This window comes from Manacus candei, unplaced genomic scaffold (assembly GCF_025592945.1).
Source record: "Manacus candei isolate 608988 ecotype Guabito, Panama unplaced genomic scaffold, ASM2559294v1 h1tg000049l, whole genome shotgun sequence".
NCBI lineage: Eukaryota > Metazoa > Chordata > Aves > Passeriformes > Pipridae > Manacus > Manacus candei.
In genome coordinates, this window is record NW_026138097.1 from 30,157,396 (window position 1) to 30,177,108 (window position 19,713).

At 38.0% G+C, this 19,713-nt stretch overlaps 1 protein-coding gene across 9 annotated transcripts in view; it reads left to right on the forward strand.

Moving 5' to 3' along the window:
- SEMA5A (semaphorin 5A) overlaps nt 1-19,713 on the forward strand; it is a 325,120-nt gene that overhangs the window by 69,529 nt on the left and 235,878 nt on the right. For 7 of the 9 annotated variants that reach the window (XM_051798971.1, XM_051798979.1, XM_051798974.1 and 4 more), the window contains 2 exons: nt 10,054-10,147; nt 11,307-11,405. The gene's annotated coding sequence lies outside the window, so the exon portion shown is untranslated. Of the gene's footprint in view, nt 1-10,053; nt 10,148-11,306; nt 11,406-14,661; nt 14,741-19,713 lie in introns of all 9 variants that reach the window. The other 2 variants (XM_051798972.1, XM_051798980.1) reach the window with 1 other exon arrangement.

The following is a 19,713-nucleotide window of genomic DNA, read 5'->3' on the forward strand; positions in this document are numbered from 1 at the left end:
GAAAATACTGTGATAACTGTAACTTTCTATTTTAGCTTCCCCTTATTAATTTCAGCTTTTTTGAGAAAACCGATTTTAATTTACAAACTGCAAGCAAAGCTCTGAACCTGAAAAAGCAATAGGTTTCTTAAATCCCTGTACTGTGTAGTCTGTTAGAAATTGCAGTAAATTCTACTCTATTTAAAAAAAACCAGAAAACAAAAACCAAGGAAACCATAGTGCACCTAGCCTACCCACCCTTTATAGTTGTCTGTAATGACTCTTCTGATTTACAGATGTTTCAAGACATGCGAAAATGGGGCATGAATTGGTCTGTTGTCAGGAAACAGCAAATAGCACTGTCTCTTGTTGCAGTTTTAAGCACGTAAGAATGTGTAAACAAGAACAAGATTCTTGGTGCTGAGTTTATTAACCTCCCACTTAATGACTACCCTTATTCCTTCCATTTCAGTATTAGTTTTGATTTCCTTTAGTCATTGAGTCTGGATTTTCTGCCTCTCAAGTGGGAGATCTGCTTTTGCATTTACAGGCTATGCAGCGCTTTCCCAATAATGCTCTATAGGAAAATGAGGTGTTTTCTTGACTACCCATTATAAAAGCAGATGATCCTTATATTCTGTAAAAAAGGAAGGCAACCTGTATACCTGAAATTGGTGTATCAAGAAATGTTTATTGCTGTCTTTCATTGTTAGTATTTTTCTGAACTGCCATTCAGTGGATAGGAGGACAAGGAATTACTGAGTCAGAGGAGGATAGGTCCTGCTTTGTGTTTTGTGTCAATAAACTCCATTCTAACATCTCTGAGATATATCACCAGCCTGCCATAAGAAGATGTGCAAAATAAAGTAAAAATAGGATGCTCGTCTTTATTTTCCCTGTTATTTGGTCTCTGCCTCCAGAACTGCCCAGCTCTCCATCTCAAACCATATTAACTGCCTAATTGTCTCTTTGCTCTCCCTACTCTGAGGCTTTAGTGATGAACTATAAGACCCATAGCTCTTCTGGGGAAGAAAATGTTCCAACAAGGAAATAGAGAAACCCTTCCTATTTTTTTTCCTAGTTATTCCTAGTAGTAGCACACAAAACTGTAAAGGATCTCTTTCTGGAAGTTGGTAGAGAAAATCTTCTTCCAAATGTTGCTGCATCTGAACAGTGACCTTAAGAGAATTTTTTGGGAATGAGGAGGGACTGCAACACAGGTTAAAGTTTTATCAAGAGGAACGTTTTTATGTATTTGGGGCCTAATTTTGGGTAACCTGGGAGGTTTATTTGATCTCTCAAAGACCAAGTTCTCCAGATGCAACACAGTTAAGATTGTGACTCAGATCTTTGTTTTGTCACTAGAGGAACCATCTGAAGATAACTCTTTGCATAGAAATGTGTGGATACAAACAAAAGTAAAAGACATATTTTCATTTTTGTAATCCTTTGACTTTATTTTGATTGGCAGTGGAGGCTAACAGTAGTAGATAAACTGGTTTTAGTTTCTTTTCTACCACTGAGAAAGGAGAAGGGGGATAAGGATTTTTATAGCTAATCATATTTCTGGATGAGAGAATAAGAATGCTTCCTTGGGAGAAGGTTGTAAGGAAACTATGAAATGTAGCCCTGCAGCTTGTTGTCTAAATTACAAAAAACTACAACCTCCAAATACCTGACAGACCCTCTAAAAGTAAGCTGTGTATAATATATGCCTCATCCTTGTTAAAGCAGTGGCTTCACCATGAACTCTTCTTACTGAGAAAATCAAAGTATGAAAAACAATGGAAAAATAAAAGAAACCTGAAACGTTCTTAAAATGCAGCTGCATCTCTTCTGGAGCTACTGCTAGTATTTATATAGCACATTTAGTACACACACAGTGTAAGTAAACAGAAATTTGAAGTGGTCTGGGGGTTTAAATGTGCTTTCATGTTTCCTGTTGTTTACACATTTTTGTTCAGTTTCATCTCGTCTGTGATAATGATCTTAAAATACTACAATTTTTTATCAAAATGTAATATATTTTTAACCATATTACTTTAATGTTATACTATTTAAATCCCATTTTAACATTGTTTTTATATGGGATAATTTAGTATACCCTTCTGTGTGGTCTAATTTTCATTTGCAATCTCTGTGTATCAATACTGCCTTCAGCACAATGTAATGCGAGAGCCAAATTAATTTGTTTTGAAAAAATTCAGACCTTGGGGTAAAAAGTGAGAGAATAAGTTGTGTGGTGGATAAAAGCACTAACAAACGCAGCATGGGCACCAGACATATGTATTTAGTTTGTGGTAGAATTTAAATCTTTTCTTAGACAAAGTGTGATTATCTCACAGATTTATCTGTGGTGCAGTTTCTCTTTGTTGCATTGTTTCAAGTTCTCTTACCTTTGAAGGAGGATGAGAACATTGGAATGTGGCAACTTTTCCAACAGTATTGTTTGTATTTCTGAAGGGAATACCAGTCTTTACATCAGGATTTCCATATCAAGTAAGGTGTGTCTTTGCTCTTTCCTTGTTTGTGCTATTTATTTCCTGCAGTTGTTTTAGGAAAACTTTAGGGGCTTGCTCTGATGCAGATGTTTTAAATAAAATGCCTTTTTCTTCTTATATAGTTACATGTGATCAGAAACAGTGGAACCGTACGCTTGTACACAGGACGTGGATCCTACCATCCTGTCCTAGTAAGCAAAATCTTCTGCTTCACCATTCAAGTTCTTGAATATTCCTAAAGGCACTTCTGATAGGAGTTTCCTGTTTATTGGTCAGTTTACTGCAGTTAGTTCTGGATGTATTACTGTTTCATACAGTTAAGTTATAAATTACCATCTAAATTGTGCTTTTCAGTGAATTGTCAAAGATAACAAAAACTGATATCCGATTCTGAAATTAACATTGCATTTTAATAAATTTTTCTCAGGACAATGTGCCTGTGCCTCTGCATACTTTTCTGCATAAATTGTCCCAGAGCCTGAGTACCAAAACTCTAGATCACCCCCAGCACCTGCCATCAAACGTCTCTCTTTTATGTTGTGTTTTTACATGAAATTGGGATCTCAAGCAGACTTGAAATACAGAAGCAAAATCAGATCCAGGTATTCCTTCTGTGCTGCCTGAGGTGAACATGTAGGACACCAGTGTGGTGAATGCAGAATCATGTACTTCATGCTCTACTTAGTGAGAATGAAATATACTAGTAGAAAATAAGTACAGGTTCTGTGGATTGGAGATACTGGAGGAGGGCAAGGGGATTGTGAAAGGAAGTTCACTGTGGGCACAATGCCGAGTAATTTTGGGATCTGTTTCCTGCTTTATCATTTAAGCCTAGTGCACAGAAGATGATAGAAGGCGTTTGCTTTTGCTAACAGCTTATGATGAACTAGGTGTTGTAATGAAATTCTTGACAGGGATCCTACTCCTGCATTAAACTCTTCTCCTTCCTTAATTTTGTTAGTACTGAACACAGGAAAAAAAAAAATATGTTGAGGAGCTTGGAAATTATTATGTGTGTCCTCTCTGGGATGATACCCAGAACTAAAGTGTTTACCTCTGTATATTTGCTTAGCCTGAGGCATTTGTGATTGCTCCAGCGCTGTGAGCAGCCGGGAAGACGGGACTGTGCATGCATGTTGGGTGGCAAAGGGAGGGATAGGCTGCTAGAAGAATGCCAAAGCATTGAATGATTTCACTGCTGATGGGGAAAACATTTGACCCTGGGTAAGAATATTTCAGACTAGTCTTGGAATATGTCCATATCACAACCACCATATTCTTGCTATCTCTACAGTCACCTAAAAAAAAAAAACCCAAACAAACAACCCTCAAACATTCAACTTCATGATGAAGAGCGAGTGGAAGAGCTAAGAATCTTGCTGGGGGAAGGGGAGTTTGCGATCTATGGTACCAGATCTATGGTACCAGATGGACTGAGCTGTGTTCTTGTTCTGGTGATGGATATGTTAAGTTTTGTCTTTCTCTCATGCATGCTGAGATGGAAAACAGGAAAACATCCATCACTGAAGGAGAACAATCAAAGCCAGGAAAAAAAATGACACAGAATATGAAAGCACCATACACTAAGAAACTGTTTTTAATTCTCTGTCATAGTCTTATATCATAGGTGATTCCAACACCTTTGGACTGGGAACCTAAATTTTATAAAGCTCGTTGATGTGTTGCACCAACCGACATCACATTCCCGACCCTCAGTATTGTTTAAGAACTCTCCTTCCTTTTGAAAAAGGAGACTACAAATCTATTTTTTTTCCTGATACACAAAAAATTTAAAATTAATAGAGTTACCTAGGATTCAATATGGTCTCTTGTCTTTAAAATGTAGTGGATATGATTTCTTTAAATCATTTTGGAACATTTAGACTAACAAAGTGGATAAGCCAGCTTGTGGAATAAACCAACATGCGTGGAAACTGGCACAGTTTTTAAATACTGTACATTGTAATGGCATTTTGTTGGGGTATTATTACTTCAGCTGCGCAGTTATGGGGGCCTGCTGCATAGTAGCAGACACTTTTTTCATAACCTCAGGCTATATGCACTGAGCTGAATTTTCCTCTTCAGACTATCATCTTGGATTCTCCCAGAAAACATATCACTGCTTTTTTGGTTTTTTTTTTCCTCTGTAGCAGTGCATGCTGTAGGCAATAGTGAGTGTAATAGTTTCTGCGTTGTTAGGCAATGAGCATTATCAGCAGCTGCAATATTCAGGATTAGTCTTTTTGTTATTATTTGGCATCTGCAGTACCTACATGAATCTGTTCAGTCCTGTTTCTCCAGAAGGCAGCTGGGCTCTCTGACTGAGAGAACATAACCATAAAGTTTTTCTGAAATTGTCACTATACTCAGGAGTTCGCTATTAATTGGAACTGCAGTTTTCACAGTGCAGTTCACTGATATATAAAAAAACTTGTGTTTTATTTAAAGAAAATAGGCAATATGAAAAAATGTCTTCAGATTTTTAATGGTGAAGTGGGGACAGATCAAGGTTCTCAAAGCTCACCACAAATCAGTTCCTGACTGAGAATTATAATCCGGGCCTTATAACCCCAAATTCATTCTTGGTCCGCTAGCAAACAGATGTCTCTGAATTAATTATGCTATGGAAAATGTATCAGCTGGTATCTTGCAGTACAGCAAATGTATTTCAGAATATTAAATAAAAACCAGGACTTTCCTTGGAGTTGTGGACTTTTTTTTTCTCTAAAAGATGTCTGTCATCTGAACTTCATTTGAATTTTTTAAAACTAGAATAAAAATGTTCACTGTCTTTTGCAAAAGGTCAGAGAAACAATATTTTTATTTGCATGTTTAAAGATGCATTTGCTTAGTATTTATCTCTGTTGATACCCATAGTTTTGGTTTTACCTTTCTTAGGTTACTTGCCTTCTTTGGAAAATAAAGGAACCATATACTGGTTAATGAAAGATAGGGAGCAACTGTTCGGTTTCATGCAGACTAAGTGTGTGGATTACAGGGTATTGTTTTGCTTGTTTTTCCTAAATTGTCATAGATATTGGAGAACTTACATGGTGATCAATTAAAATTAAAGTTTATCAGTGTGCCACTTAAATTGGAGAATCAGTTAGGACATGAAATTACTGGGCAGAATTCCATAACAGGAATAACATTTTATCCCATGGGCAGTTGCACTCTTATTAGGGTGGGTGGAATGACATTAAGGCTATATTTCTTATAAGTGAGAATTGTAGAAGAGGTAGAAGCTGTACTGTGTTGCATTTTGGGGGAGAAGGGAAATTTCTCAAGAAGACTGTCCCGTGGTATCCTTCTGCGATATTAAAATGCACATGCACACGCACAAACCCCAAACCCAAACCAAACACAACACATCTATTAAATTTCATCTTAAGGACACCTCAAAATGCTAGAAACATTTATTTTTATCTATGTCTTGTAGACAGACACACGCAAATAAATCCAGTCTACATTATGCTACAGTGTTTAATAATTTTTTCGTTGACTTTCATTATGAAGTTGATTTCTCTGGTCATGACACTTTCAGCCATTTGTGTCCTCAATACTAGCACCATTTGGCTGAAAGGTGGTAAAAGGTGTTATTCATGTCAGTATCCTGTAACTGTAAAAGTCTGCCTGGATTATCAAACCAGTGAAATTCAGGTTCAGAAAACCGTGCAAGAGTTTGGAGACATGTAGGCAGAAAATATCAGTGGCAACAGAGCACTAGAAATATCCTGTAGACTTCAGTTAAAGATCAGAAAAGCACAAGGATAAATGGTGTCACACTCAAAAATAAATATTTTAAGAACTTTTGCTATCAAACTCAAGGAGATCAGAGTTTTATCAGAATTGATTTATTTTAAATAAAATTACTCAGTTGTGTAATTTGCAGAAAGTTGGATAAAGGCCATGTTTCCCCTGCTCTTTGAAGTCTTCATGAAAAAACATGACTTCAGTGGGAGCAAGACCACAATAATTTATCCTTTATTAGTGTTTTTCTCCATCTCTACCATTTTAAACTAGGTAATACTGTTTGTTCTGTCAGCAGTCTTAATAATGTATTATACTTTAAAAATTACTATTTTGGGAATCATGGTGGGGTTTTTTTTGCAAGACCAAAGTGCTACTCTTGGGCTATAAATCTATGGTGGTTGGTTAAAAGGTTAAATGTACATTAACATGTCCTGTCACTTTGACCTAGATAGAGTTAAAGCAAGGAGTGGGGCAAGTTCAGTGGCTTAAAATGAGCTATTATTAGTCAAATCCCTGCAAAGCCAAATGAATGTTATGTCATTCTGTTTTATAATTTTCAGCCAGAGAGCTCTGGCCTGCTGGTAACTTCACATATTCTGATCTATGCTTTCCTGTTAGCAATATGTTTCCTGTCCTGGCACTCCAGTCTCTACATTTTTTCTTATTTTGGCCTAGTGGAAAATGAAGTGTTACTGTAAATAGAGTTAAAGCTGTGTGTTATTCATGAAACTAATTTTAAAGACCTTCCCTTTCAGTAAAACTGGGGAAAAAAAATGCCACAGTCAATAGTATAGCTAGCAGTATGAAGAATATGACCAGGGCTCATATTCCTGAACACTGGCACATTTTACATCAAGTGCAGTGAGTCTATTGCTCTCAGATCTATTGCTTATGTAATTTATGTATGGCAGTGTGAGTACATGTGTACGGATGTCCACAGTTGTTCATGACTTGGAGCTTGTGCTCAGCAAGTCAAGAACAATGCTGGAACTTCAGAGTGTCCTGGTACTCCTCCTGTTTTGTCCAGATGTGATTTTTGAGTTGAACCAGTAGACACATATGTCAAGATCTGGAAGCTTCCCAGCTCTGCACATGGAACAGAAGTGGGTGTAGCATTCTGTACATTGATCTGTTCTGCAGTATGTGTCTGCAGACATTGGTCTGTTTAGGTTGTGGTTTGTGTGGGCTGGTTCTGTGGTCTCAAGCAGCAGTGACAGGGGCATGTTCAAGGATGTGATTGATTTTTCATTTGTTGCGCTTTTTTGCCTAAAAATTCCTACATTTATTTTGTTTTGGTTTTACTCTTTCCAATATTTTGATTTGGAAAGCATATAAACAAAATGCTACTTTATAAGAAGGATATTCCTGTTTCTTCCATGTTCCTTATGCCTAGATTCTGCTTAATAATTTCTATCTTTCCATGTCCGTTTTTTAGTCAAGTAAATAAGATAGGCTTAGTGAGATCTTTTTGATTATACAAGGATCTTTCCAGTGTGAAAACAGAAAGGTGAGTAGTAATATTAGCTAGTATATATTATAAAGTTCATTTTTGTAGAAGAAAATGTTAGCTTTTGTAGAAGAAGCACAAGGTTGTAGATAGTTGTTGTAACCATTCATCCTTGATTCATCCCTGAAAGTAGGATATATTTTCATAATGCAGGCATGTTTTGGAGGAAGGTAAGAGGAAGGTGAATATTTGTATCTTTTTATTCCTGCTCTTATTTTGTTTCATCCTTCTCAGTTTTGGTACACTTGCGGTTTTGACAAGATTTTCTCTCTTGCCAGACATCAACAAAAGCAAATAATCTGTTCAATAGGATTTTAAAGAGTACCTAAAGTTTACTTACATTTGCTCAGTTCTCCTGTGCATAGCCGGTAAGAACACTGAAGTGGGGAAAAGCTCATCTACCTGGTGTTCCTACCACTTCTACTTCAGCCCCACCAACATCAGCAGAAGTCACTTGAAGCTGCTTGCCTAACTCATGCTGTCATCTTTGTGGAGCAAAAACCAATGCTGTCTGGTGGAGTGATGTGGAACAGGCATGTTCTTGTCCCATTCAGTGTTCTTTTTGTGTTGTGAGGTGAGCGCTTCTTGTCATTAGGTGTTGTATGAAAATCCTGAGTCCTGGGCAAGCTCCCAAGGTGGCAGGGTAAGGTGAGGTAGCTGCTGTGGCACACTGCCTGAGTAATGCCATGCAGCGACAACAGAAGTGGGAAGTCTCAGCGTGCAGACGAGCCATGCTGTCTAGACATGCCGCTATTATTTCTTTGCTCAATTCAGTGTGTAGCCAAATATCTTTTCAAGTGTACTAGACAGATGTGAGTACAGTGCCCACAGCCATAGAACAACGAAGGCTCTTAACTGCATGTGCACTCTCCTCCACACTCCTGCCAGATTTAATCAAACTGCTTGGTCATACCAGCAACTTTAGTACCATATTCTATCAGCAGCAGAAAACAGCATTCCTATTTGTTTATTATTACATCTAGTGAAGATTTCTTCCACTAGTATACAACTAGAATACACCTATGTGTATTTTTATCCATGTGTATTTTATCCCCCACCCCCCCATTCTTTTAAATTAATGTGCTTCTGGGCAAATAAAATGTACCGTGGCTGAATTCCCCTGTTGTATGCCTCTGTTTGTCATTGAGAACAGGGACAAACAGCTATTTGAAAAGTGAATTTGTCTGTTGTTTTCCCTGGCCATTTTCATAAAAGTTTTTGTCTTTAACTGAAACTGATGATCAGTTTCAGAAGTCATTTTGAAAGGAAAGAATGGGAAACTCAGGTATGACACAAAACCACTGTAGCCTTTTTGCCTTAGCAAATGATCATAAACCAAAGCGAGATTAAACTAAAACATGGTTGTATATCTCCCAGTAAAATAATTGATATTTTTTTGCAGTTAGTCTTCTGATTTTGGTGACCTTATTTACAATTTCTGTAAGACTGGTTTGGAGTTGGCTGAGTTGACCTAATTTTAGCTTAACTAAGTGAATATTCAGGCTAGTTTCTGGTGTTATCTTACCCACAACATGTACTGTATTGTGCCCAATTAGAGTGCCACCACAGTAATAGGAGCAGCAGGGTTGACATGAATGAATGTAAGGGCAGCAAGTGGTGAATCTGTAGAAATGCAACCTTTATGAGTTGGTTTGTGTGTGTGTGCATGTTTTCCCTAAATCAGTAAGGTGGATTCATACCCTGCTTTCCAGTTTTGTTTAGGTAATTATTACCATTAGAATAAAAGTAAACTTGCCAAACCTTTTATTTTAATCAAAATCTGAGATGTTTATATAGAAGTAAGAATCGTGAAGTCAGTGGTGAAGAGAGAGCGGGCAGGTTGAAACGCATATAGAAAGAGCTAGTGCTGTTTGGCTTGTTTAGAAAAATTGCGGTATACAGCCTTCTTTGTAATGTTTCAAAGCCTAATAATTCAGCTGCTCATTCTGGTGTAGTGAGTGTGTACATAAATCTGTAAGATGCATGCTGCACCTTAGAGATGGATTTCTTGTAGTTGCCTGTAGAACTTACTGCACAGTAACAGTTATAATTAATTACTTGACAGACTGAATGTCTCAGAGTAGTTTGTCATCAACATGCACGGGTGGCGGGTAGTTATGCTGAGGTGTTCAAGTGTTCTCTGGTACATAGTAATATAAAAAGCAGAATTTGGTCCTCTTCCAAGTTTTAAATTTGTCCTTGAGTTTCTGAAAAGTGTGAGGCAAAGAAGAGGTGATGCAAGGTCTTGTTGACAATATAAGCTTCTCCCACCACCTTGGACTGTGAAATTGAAAGTGATTTTCTCTCTTTTAGCTTTGACTGATCCCTGTGCCATGAAGAACACTATCTAAGTCTACTCTTGGCAACTTCTACAGAGGAGTTTGACGTCGCTGAATTTCACAGAGGGGTGTGTATATGCACGCATATGATATAGATTCTTAATTTAGAAGAAAACATGTAAATTATAATCTGAAGTACTTGGCGCTAAGAAGAAAGGGATTCATGAGAAATTTTGATGTTGTGAACCTAAATCTGAATCTTTGTTGTCTAACCTGGAGAGTTCTTCTTGGTCATACGATGTTTGCAAATATTTTTATGCAGTACTGCTTATGCATTTGGCAGATTTCCTGAGACTCTCATAGATCAGGAAAGCCCTGGAAAAAAAATCACAAGCACTTCCAGTCATCTAGCACAGTCATTTTGTATAAGTGAGTCAACAGAGTGGAACAATGACTCCTTTTTTTGTCTCATGTCTCTGTTTAGGTTCAAGGGTGAACTGTTGATTGCTAGTGTATTTGTTCTGTGCATAGACATTCTCAATCTAGGAAAGGAAAGCTTATAGTGGATAGAATATTGCTTTTTTCTTGTGAAGTGAATCTTGGGGTATTGAGAGCAGGAAACTGCTATATGGTTCCTGTCTTGCTGTTTCAAGTAGAGGTAGCAGTATGATTAGCAGTACCTTCTTGTTTCAATAAAGAAAAAAGCAAGATAATTTTGTGAATATTATATTGTCTTTGTTTTTCCTACAAAATGGGTTAACATCTTGAAGTGTGCTTAATGATGCATCTCTTGCTTGAAAATATCTTCTGTGTTGTTTTGAGAAGTTAGACAGTAACTGCATTGTTTTGCCTTGAACTTTTATGTTTTATGGAAAAATAAAAGAACATTAAAGTTTTACCCATCTGAATTTTGTCATGGATTTCACTTGGGGACAGATTTCAGCCTATGTCTTAAGCATGTTTAATTTTAGTGATAGTTAGGGGACCAAGACAGAATTTTACGGTAAGGATTTTTCTCAAATCCTTGTCCCATGGATTTTGGTAATTCTATGGCAAGTACTCCTCTTCTGGTTCTCATGCCAAGCTGCCAGATATTTTAAAGAATGATTTTTTTTTTCTGTCTCTTTCTGTTTGGTCCTTGTTCACACTTTGTGGTTAAAATGCCTTACATTTCTAATTTATTGTCTTGGGAAACATGCTTTATGTCTGCTATAAATGTCTGAGAACTGCTGATGAGCTGTCTCTTCAATACCTATTATTTCTCTTTTGTGTTTCCTTAACTCCTAGGAGCATACAACAAAGTAGACCCAGGACCCCCCTGTGCTAGGCTTTGCACAAAGACTGAACAGAGGCAGTAGGTGATTACAGAGGGATGGTGACTAAAAGGTAGGTAAGAGACTATTTTGTTCAGTGGGTAGATGGTGATGTCATAGAGAGATTGTAAGATGATGTCTGCAAGAAGACTTGTGAGATGGCTTCGTAGACCATTACAGTTATTCTGCCTTTCTCTTTTCCCTAACCTAAGGAAACTGAAGAAATGGAAAGGGGTGGAATGCAAGAAAAAGAACCTGACATTTTCTTCTCTTCTTACCTCTCCTAAACTATGCTCAGAAAGGGAAACTATCTAAAAATGGGGATGTTTGTTCAAAGAAAAACTGGAAGGGGAACTGTAAGAGTAACGTGTTTGTAGGTGGGAGAGGTACTATTTCAGGATGCTGTTTTGGAGGCTCCACACTAAGGCTTACCATCAGTCTAAAAATGTCCTAGGAAAAAGGAAACCTGTATAGCTAAATGACAAGGCATAGGAGACTGTTAAAAGCAAGAGGACATCTTAAAAAAAGTCATGTCTGTGTTCAAAGAAGGAAATAGGACCAAAACATTCCCCTATCAGGCTAAACATAAAACTAATGAATGTTTTTCTCAATCAGACCAATAGCAGGAAGCCAGCTGTGGAGTCTGTGTGGCCTGTGTTTAAGGACATTATGAAATGAATGATCTGAGATAAAGCAATGGCAGAAAACTAAGTCATTCTTGTGTGTTTGCGCTCACTATGGAAAAGCATGGGGTGGTTCCTGTTTTGCAACTCTTCTTATGGGAGGCTTATGGGATTGCCTTTCTCAGCTGGAAGCATTTGTAGGCGAGATTGTGGAACAAATTGCACCTTCTCAATTTAACAGGTCCAGATGTAGTTTAACTAGGTTTTTTTAGGAATGGTAGAAGGAAATAGAACAGCTACAGACTGTGGCATGCAACTTCTTGCTTTAAAGTGTCTCAGCAGTTGAGTACTTGGAGATATCTAATTTTATGCCATATTTCAGGGGAGTTCATGAGGAATCGGGGAGCCTAGAAACAATAGGTCTCTTGTTTGTGGATTACTTAAAAATTTGATTAGCGTATGCGTTTTAGGAAGGACATTGGATAATATGGGCAAGATACTGAGAAAGAATTGATTTCTGTGTATAAATGCCTGATTAAGAAGATATTTAAGAACTGGTTAATATTAGCCTTCAACTACTGGAATGATGCTTCCAAAGCTGATGGGGCCAACATTCTTGGTTGTGTCAAACTATGTAACAGGAAGTTAACATACACAGATTGCAAATTAAATATTCTGATTGGGCATTTTAGGAAAAGCTTTTTCACAAAGAGGGTAGTGCAGCGCTGAATAAAGTTACCTGGGGGTGGAGTGGGGTGGCATCTCTCCCAGTGGGAGCTTTCAAGTCTTAGTTGGACAGTGCTACAGCTGACCTGATCTACTGTGGCTTTTAGTGATTGGTCAGACTGGCTGTCTCCCAGAGATCCCATGTAGCCAGCATATGGTGTGCTGTTCTGGTGTCCTCATCTGGTGTCCTCATCTGGTAGAGCTGGAAAAGTTTCAGAGAAGGGCAACAAGAATGAAGAGGGGCAGCAGGATGCAGAAGATATCCATGGAGCATCATTCATACAGGAACAACTAACTAGATGAGAGTCTCCATACTGGAAAAGAGATAGTGGCCAGATGCTAAAGCTAGATGTCTATAAAATTATAAAAGCTGTGAGGTGTGTGGATGGGAAATGAATACTCAGTGCCACTTAATTTTGTATTAGAAGAGATATGAGGTGAAACAGGCAGGGAACAGTTTTAAAGCTAGAAAAAGTAGTGGGGTTTTTTTGCATAGTAAGTAATTCTGAAATTCCCTGTCACAGCATGCTATGTGGGCTTCATGGGTGTATAGAGCCGCTGAACAAAGTTGGATAAAGAGGTGGAAAAAAAAAGAGGAATTAAAAAAAAAGAAAGAAGTGATAAAGGCACTACCTCTAGGTAAGGAAGTTACTGAGCAGCATACTGTGGAAAGTGTGCAGGGTTTTGGGGAGAGTGGAAGAGAATATTGTATATGACTGCGCTAGTTTCCACTCTTTCTTTAGACATCTGCTCTTGGCTGCTCCTGGAGACAGAGTAGTAGGTCAGGCTGAATGTTTTGCCTGAGCCAGTTTTGTCATTTCATTTGGGCTAAACAGCCAACTTGATCCACTGTGGTGGTTCTTACATGCTATTTTATAAACAGTAAGGTTGCAGGGTGCAGTCCCAGAAGAGAACTCTGTTGCTAAAAGTATTTTTAAAAATGCTAAGCTGTTATGTAATTTGAGGTCTCACACTGTGCTTGGAGACTTTTCCCTCATTGTAAGATAAATGCTTTTAATCTTATTTTGGCACTTGATAAATTACAGTTAAATTTGTTTTAATATTTTCAAACTGTTTCATTGAGAGTTCAGTTTTTAGTCCAAAAATCTCAGGTTTTTGCTTACTGTGTTCTCTGTACAGTCTGTAGTGCTTTTCACGTAGAAAGGAATTACCAGAACACCTTTTTTCAATATGTAAGTTCTAGTGACACCCGTTTTGTTGTAGAGCGAATATCCTTGGAGGGGAAAATAAGCAAGATGAAACAGCAAAGCCTAGAGAGAGTACAAAGACAATAAGAAAAGAGTACTGAATTTGGCGATACTTCTGTGTTTGCGAATTTGTTTGAGAAGCAAAATATTGGAGTTATATTATGACATCTAAGGGGAAAGGCTAAAAGTGTGGCAGGGTTTCATAATGATAACCATTGAAATGGCCAGAAGAGATAAGGCTACTGGAAGAAAGATGGTCATAGGAGAAGATTAGTGGAAAATAGGTAAATTTATCTGGAGGAATTGAATGAAAAGAGGTAAGTAAGCAAAGCTGAGAAACTACTGAGTAAAGTTCTGAAGAATTAACAGAATTTAAGGAGCTTAGAGAGGAACAGATACTGGGAATGAAGGAAACAGTGTCTTTGGTTTTCCATCAGTTTATGCACCTGAGATGAATGGATCTGTGCAAGTATTAAAGAATATTCAAATTTCTTGAACCAGTATCTGTACTTCCTCTGAGAAGTTTTCCAAGGGGACTTGAAATCAAAAAACACAAGAGGAGAAAACAATGTTTTTTGCATTAGATTAGAGAGGTTAGTTGCTCTTGGTAAAAATGAATTTTGTTAAAATAGTAGCAAAAATGAGACTAAAAAGCTGAAATGGAAACTCTAAGGATTTCAAAGTAATATGGCCAAAACTTGCAAAGACACAAATGGTATGAATATTTCAAGTAGTGATATACAGTCCTGATGAAAGAGTATTTTTCTTGCAGGAAGAGGGGATACAAGGGTGTGGTTTCAGATAAATGGAAAGGAATTGCAGAATAGGAGCGGTTACAAGGGAAAGAAGAGGTACGTAACATAGGTCATTATTAATTTAAAGTATTGCTTAGGTCAGCCATTTCCCTACGCACCTAATTCTTTGAGCTCATCCATTTGTGAAGAAAAGTCCTTCTTCCTGGCCCTTCTAACTCATCTGGTGTGTTCCTTGGGTTCCTTGTGTGTGTAGTGATTGGAGGTTTTCCTTTGTTGTGGACTTGTGGAATTTTAACAAATTAAACATAACAATGAAAAGTTTTTTAGTAGTAGTTGTTCATTGTTAAAAGGAACCTGCCTTGCTTCAAAGCAGCAATAGCAATTTCAGAGTTGAAGGAACTTCATTTTGTTTCAGACACTCTGCCTGCTATGTAACATAACCACAGACCACTGAGCTGCAAACAACTTTGTACTGAAGTGATGAATTGTGCTGTGCTTTAATCTGCATATGGGGTGAAGAAGGATCAGAGAGGGATGGATGAGGTCACTGTGTCTAATGGAAAGACCCTTTGTTTCTTGCTACAGAAAATGAGACTCTTCCCATTAAAGCTAGTTAAATCTCTGAGATAAATGGCATCTAGAAGCAGGGTTTTAACACCTGGTGTGAAACTAAATGATCTTTGATTTATAATTTTATTTTATTTTTTTTTAGTGCTTAAGATTCTGTTAGCGTTAAGGTTCATCTTCTCCCACGCTGGCTCAACTGCCTCCTCCAGGTCACATTCCTTGCCACAGAGAAACTGCCTTTAAGTATTCCAGATATCTCTCATTTGCCTGAAGTCTCTTGGTTCCTTTCTCTTGTCTTGATTGAAAATGTCTGAAAAATTTATAGAAGAGGGCACTGTTTTGAGATCCATTGAGTTGACTCTGTTGATCCAGGTTTGGTGCATTTATAATTTTTTTTTTTCCCGTGTGACACAGATTTTTCATACTTGCAGTGTTTGCACTAATGAATGAATAATCTATGTGCTCTGGAAGCCCTTTCTGCAACACCACTGAAGAAGTTTGAATTATTTTTCACTCGACTTCAGATTGCATCTTTATAAAATATGGTGGAATCCAGTGCTGGAAAACATGCAAGATTGACAGCCCTGGAAATTGAAATCCCTGTTTATCCATGTACTAGCTAGCACAGCCTAGCTGTAGCAGACACTCTATCTTGGTAGTACAACTCACGTTTAACCTGATGAGATGACCTTCAGTTATTTATTATTTACAGAGCACTGAAGGTTTGCAAAGATTTTTCTTAGTGAGAGCAACATGTTTCAATTTGTGTTTTCAACATCTTTCTGTATGATGTGTTTATTACAGTATAAATACAGGTTTATGTCTTTAAAAAAACAGAGCTGTGAACTCTGCACTGGATTTTTCCTGTGAAAGAGATGTGTTTATGTACAGTTATATAATTAGTTGTAGAAATTGATAAGGCTGTAGTGAAAAAAACCAGAATGCATCACGGTGACATTAGCAATATAGAATTTCTGCTAGATCAGTCTGCAACTTGTCCCATCAATGTCGTGGTGAAGTGATTTGTAACAGAGGAAAGACTTGACCAGGTATGAATGCAGGGGAGTTTTTTCTTGTATCCAAACTGAGCTTTTGGGACCCTTAAGTGGCATGCAAGTCCCATTCTCTCTCTGGGATGAAGTACGCTAAGGTAGAGCACACACATCATGCTAGAAAGTTTGTTATTCTCTTTGGTAAATTGAGAATCATTCACATTTTAAATCTGTCTTCTCAATTTCCTAAGCCATTTCCTAACCCATTTCTTCTGCATTTCCTAACCCAACCATAAATTCCCAATTTTTAACTTGGCCAGATGCATACAACATGAGCAAGTTTCTTTGTTTAGTGTGTTTTTGTGTCCAGTCTCTTCTTTTTGCCCCTCTTTAGATCAAATTCTGCATTTCATTATTACACAGACTACCAGTGGAAAGGCCTTGCATCCTCAGCATTTTCCTTCTGGGTTCTTTATTTTGAATTCCAACAATCAATTCTCATATGCATGATACTTGTATCTAGTTGCACCACTGCTACATAAACTGACACTTTTCTGCTCTGATTTAATAGTTTTTCAACACCACACCCGCAGCTAAAGGGAAGGTTTTATTTGTAAGACATTTTGTTGTACTTGTGTTTTTCTTTGTGTTATTAACAGAGGCCATTTACAAGAGTTCTTTGTTTGGTTGGTTTTTTAGGTTTTTTTTTTAATGGTCATTTTCCTTAATATTCCTTCTACAGCTTTGTGCTTGGACTGTTGTTCTCGAAGTAGATTTAACAGCATGCCATTCTGTAGTAATATGCAAATGACATCAAAGCAGAGACTTGGTTAATAAAGGAGAAAAAATATAACTGCTAAAGGATTACAAAAAAGGGGAAGGGATGGAGATTCTAACTTTGCAAGAGCATTTTTAGTACCACTGTCAGGCAGTGATACAAAAAAATAAAAACAAATACAGGAAAGGAAAGGTAGTGTTTTAGCATTTCCTTTGTGTTTAAATAAATACCCTCTCTCGCTGATGAAAGAAGGTTTTGGTTCTCAAAAAGCAGAGGAATAGGTCTACAGAGACTGGTAACAATATGCCTTGATTTGTAGGGAGCTAATGTATTCCTGTACTCTGAGCTCCATCCTTTCTTAGGGCATAGAGGAAGGTAGTGTTCATGCAGTGGGATTGCTGGTCACCTATTTTGGAACACATCAAGAATGAATGGGCTATTCCACAACCACTCTCAACATCTTGGATACAGCTTTCCTAGCTTTCTTATTTACTCTCCTGTCGTGCATGCCATGACTCCACCACATAGCCTACATGACGATGGGCACTAAGTGGTCCTGTCATTATCTGTCAAGTTCAAGCCTCAGCTGCCAGTGTGAGGATGGTTTTAGATGACTCTGTAAAGGAGCACCTCAGGATCTGTTGACTTTTAAAATTGAACTGGTCTCTTTGTTTCTCAAAGGGCAGCTCACAAAGGGCGGGGGTACTCATAGTCAAGCAGAGACCTTGTCTTTTAACCCACCAATCTCCTCAGACATCAGTACATTCAGTGTAGTGTGCCAAACTTTTGTATCCTAAGCAAATGAGCGAAGAGGTTGGTCTGGCTTGCCCTGAATGCATTGGTTGGCAGTTCTGCAGCTCAGGGTGAGCTAAAGGCATGGATGGGCTAATAAGTTCACCATCCTTCATGCTGCTGAGGAGTGGGATCTTGGGATACCTTATACCAAATTTTTGTACCCTGATTTAGCCAGCATTCAACTTAGGACTGAGACGCCTCTGTTTCTCAGTTTAAAAGGTATTAAGGGAAAGTGAGAAGGAAGCTGGGCTCCAGTGGAGGAAGAGTGGAAAGGGCGAGATCTGTGTGTAGCAGTAGATGCAGTGTGATCTAATGAGCACAGCTTCTCTCAGGCTTTACCCTTCTTATATACAGTAGCTGTGGTGGTCTTGAAAATGCGTCTAGTGGCTGGTTTCTTTTTGGGGCAGGAGATGATTTGAAGGAGAAAATGGTGCCAATCATGAATGAGCATATGGATCTGGTTGTTGAGGCATGTTGTCATCAACTGATATTGGACTAAACTTCAATAGAACTAACTGCTAGGAAGATCTGGATTGCTTGGGAGCTAGGGTCTTTGCTCAGGATGTGGTGTTGGAACACCACCATTGTAGGCACAATATGGGAGAAGATGAAGGGCCAGGCTAGCAAAGTGAAATGGAGGCTATCTATACAGGTCTACCTGTGGCAATGCCTTAGCTTACTGCCATGGGATGTTGTCTAAATGGGCATGTGGTCCTGCCAGCAAAGTGTATGATGTTCAACTGTGACATGTCAGTGTGTTGGTGGTTTGATTATTTGTTCATCCCAGGAGAGGGTGCCCTGCCTGTACCATGTATGCATTTGGGATTTTTTGAGGAACTGGATGTATGAGAGTGTGAAGATGTACAGAAAGGAGCACAATATGGCTTTTGAGTATACATCTTGGTGGTCTCAGGCAGCACTAGCTAAGGACTAGCTATATAGCTATAAGGACCTTATAGACTGCAGGTCATTCTAAAGTAATGGTGTGCTGAAGAGTTGGTGCAGTGGGATGGGAGGAGGCTTTCCGTAGGCTATTGCTGCGACACCACCAAATGTATTGTGTGGCATAAAATGTAGGGATGGTCAGGAAGCTTCCTGGTAAGCACCTGTGTGATTACTAGAAAATTTTGATACGAGCTAAACAACCCAAAAAAGCTGAATCAGTGTCTCTATTGTTAGAAAAATCTGAGGGAAGATGTAATCATTGTATGTGTTTCTATTTATGAACTCAAGGTGCCTTTGACACATTTGGTCTCTGAAGTTTAGATTCCTCAAAAGGAGCAGTCTGAGATATGTTTCAGTGTATGCAATCTGTGCATACATACTGTATGCTTATAAGTTTCCAAAGTGATAAATGAAAAATGACAACTGCAAAGCTACAGAAGTCTAAAGTGATTTTGGATATGATGGAGACATCAGTGACACTTCATGTAATTTAGTCTTTGACTGATGAAAGCTGTCAGCCACTGAGGAACCATTGGGAAAGATGTCACCAAGCACATTGGATTTTCACAACAGTGTTAGTTTGTGAAATAACTTAACAGAATAGATTTTTTTTCCTGAAAGCTCTTAAAAATGGAAATCATTAAAAAGAGCATAATCATTAAGAATTAGATAAAACATGAAAGTCTAAGTGAGTAAAATAACATAAGAGGGTATTTCAGACCTGGAAAAAATTGAGTATATTTATTTTATTATTTATAATACACAAATACACAGAGCAACACAGTGTATGCTCTGAAGAAAACCCACAAGAGTCTTCTGGGTATTGAAACAAATATGTCAAGAGCCATTCATTCCTCATTTAACGTTAGGTTATTTGACATCTCCTTATTTGTTGTTTGACAGCTTCATTGGGTGCATTCCACCAAATAGTATATGATTTCTGTTGTGTCAAGTTTTACTACTTTTAAACAGACTTAAAAATAGAACTTAAA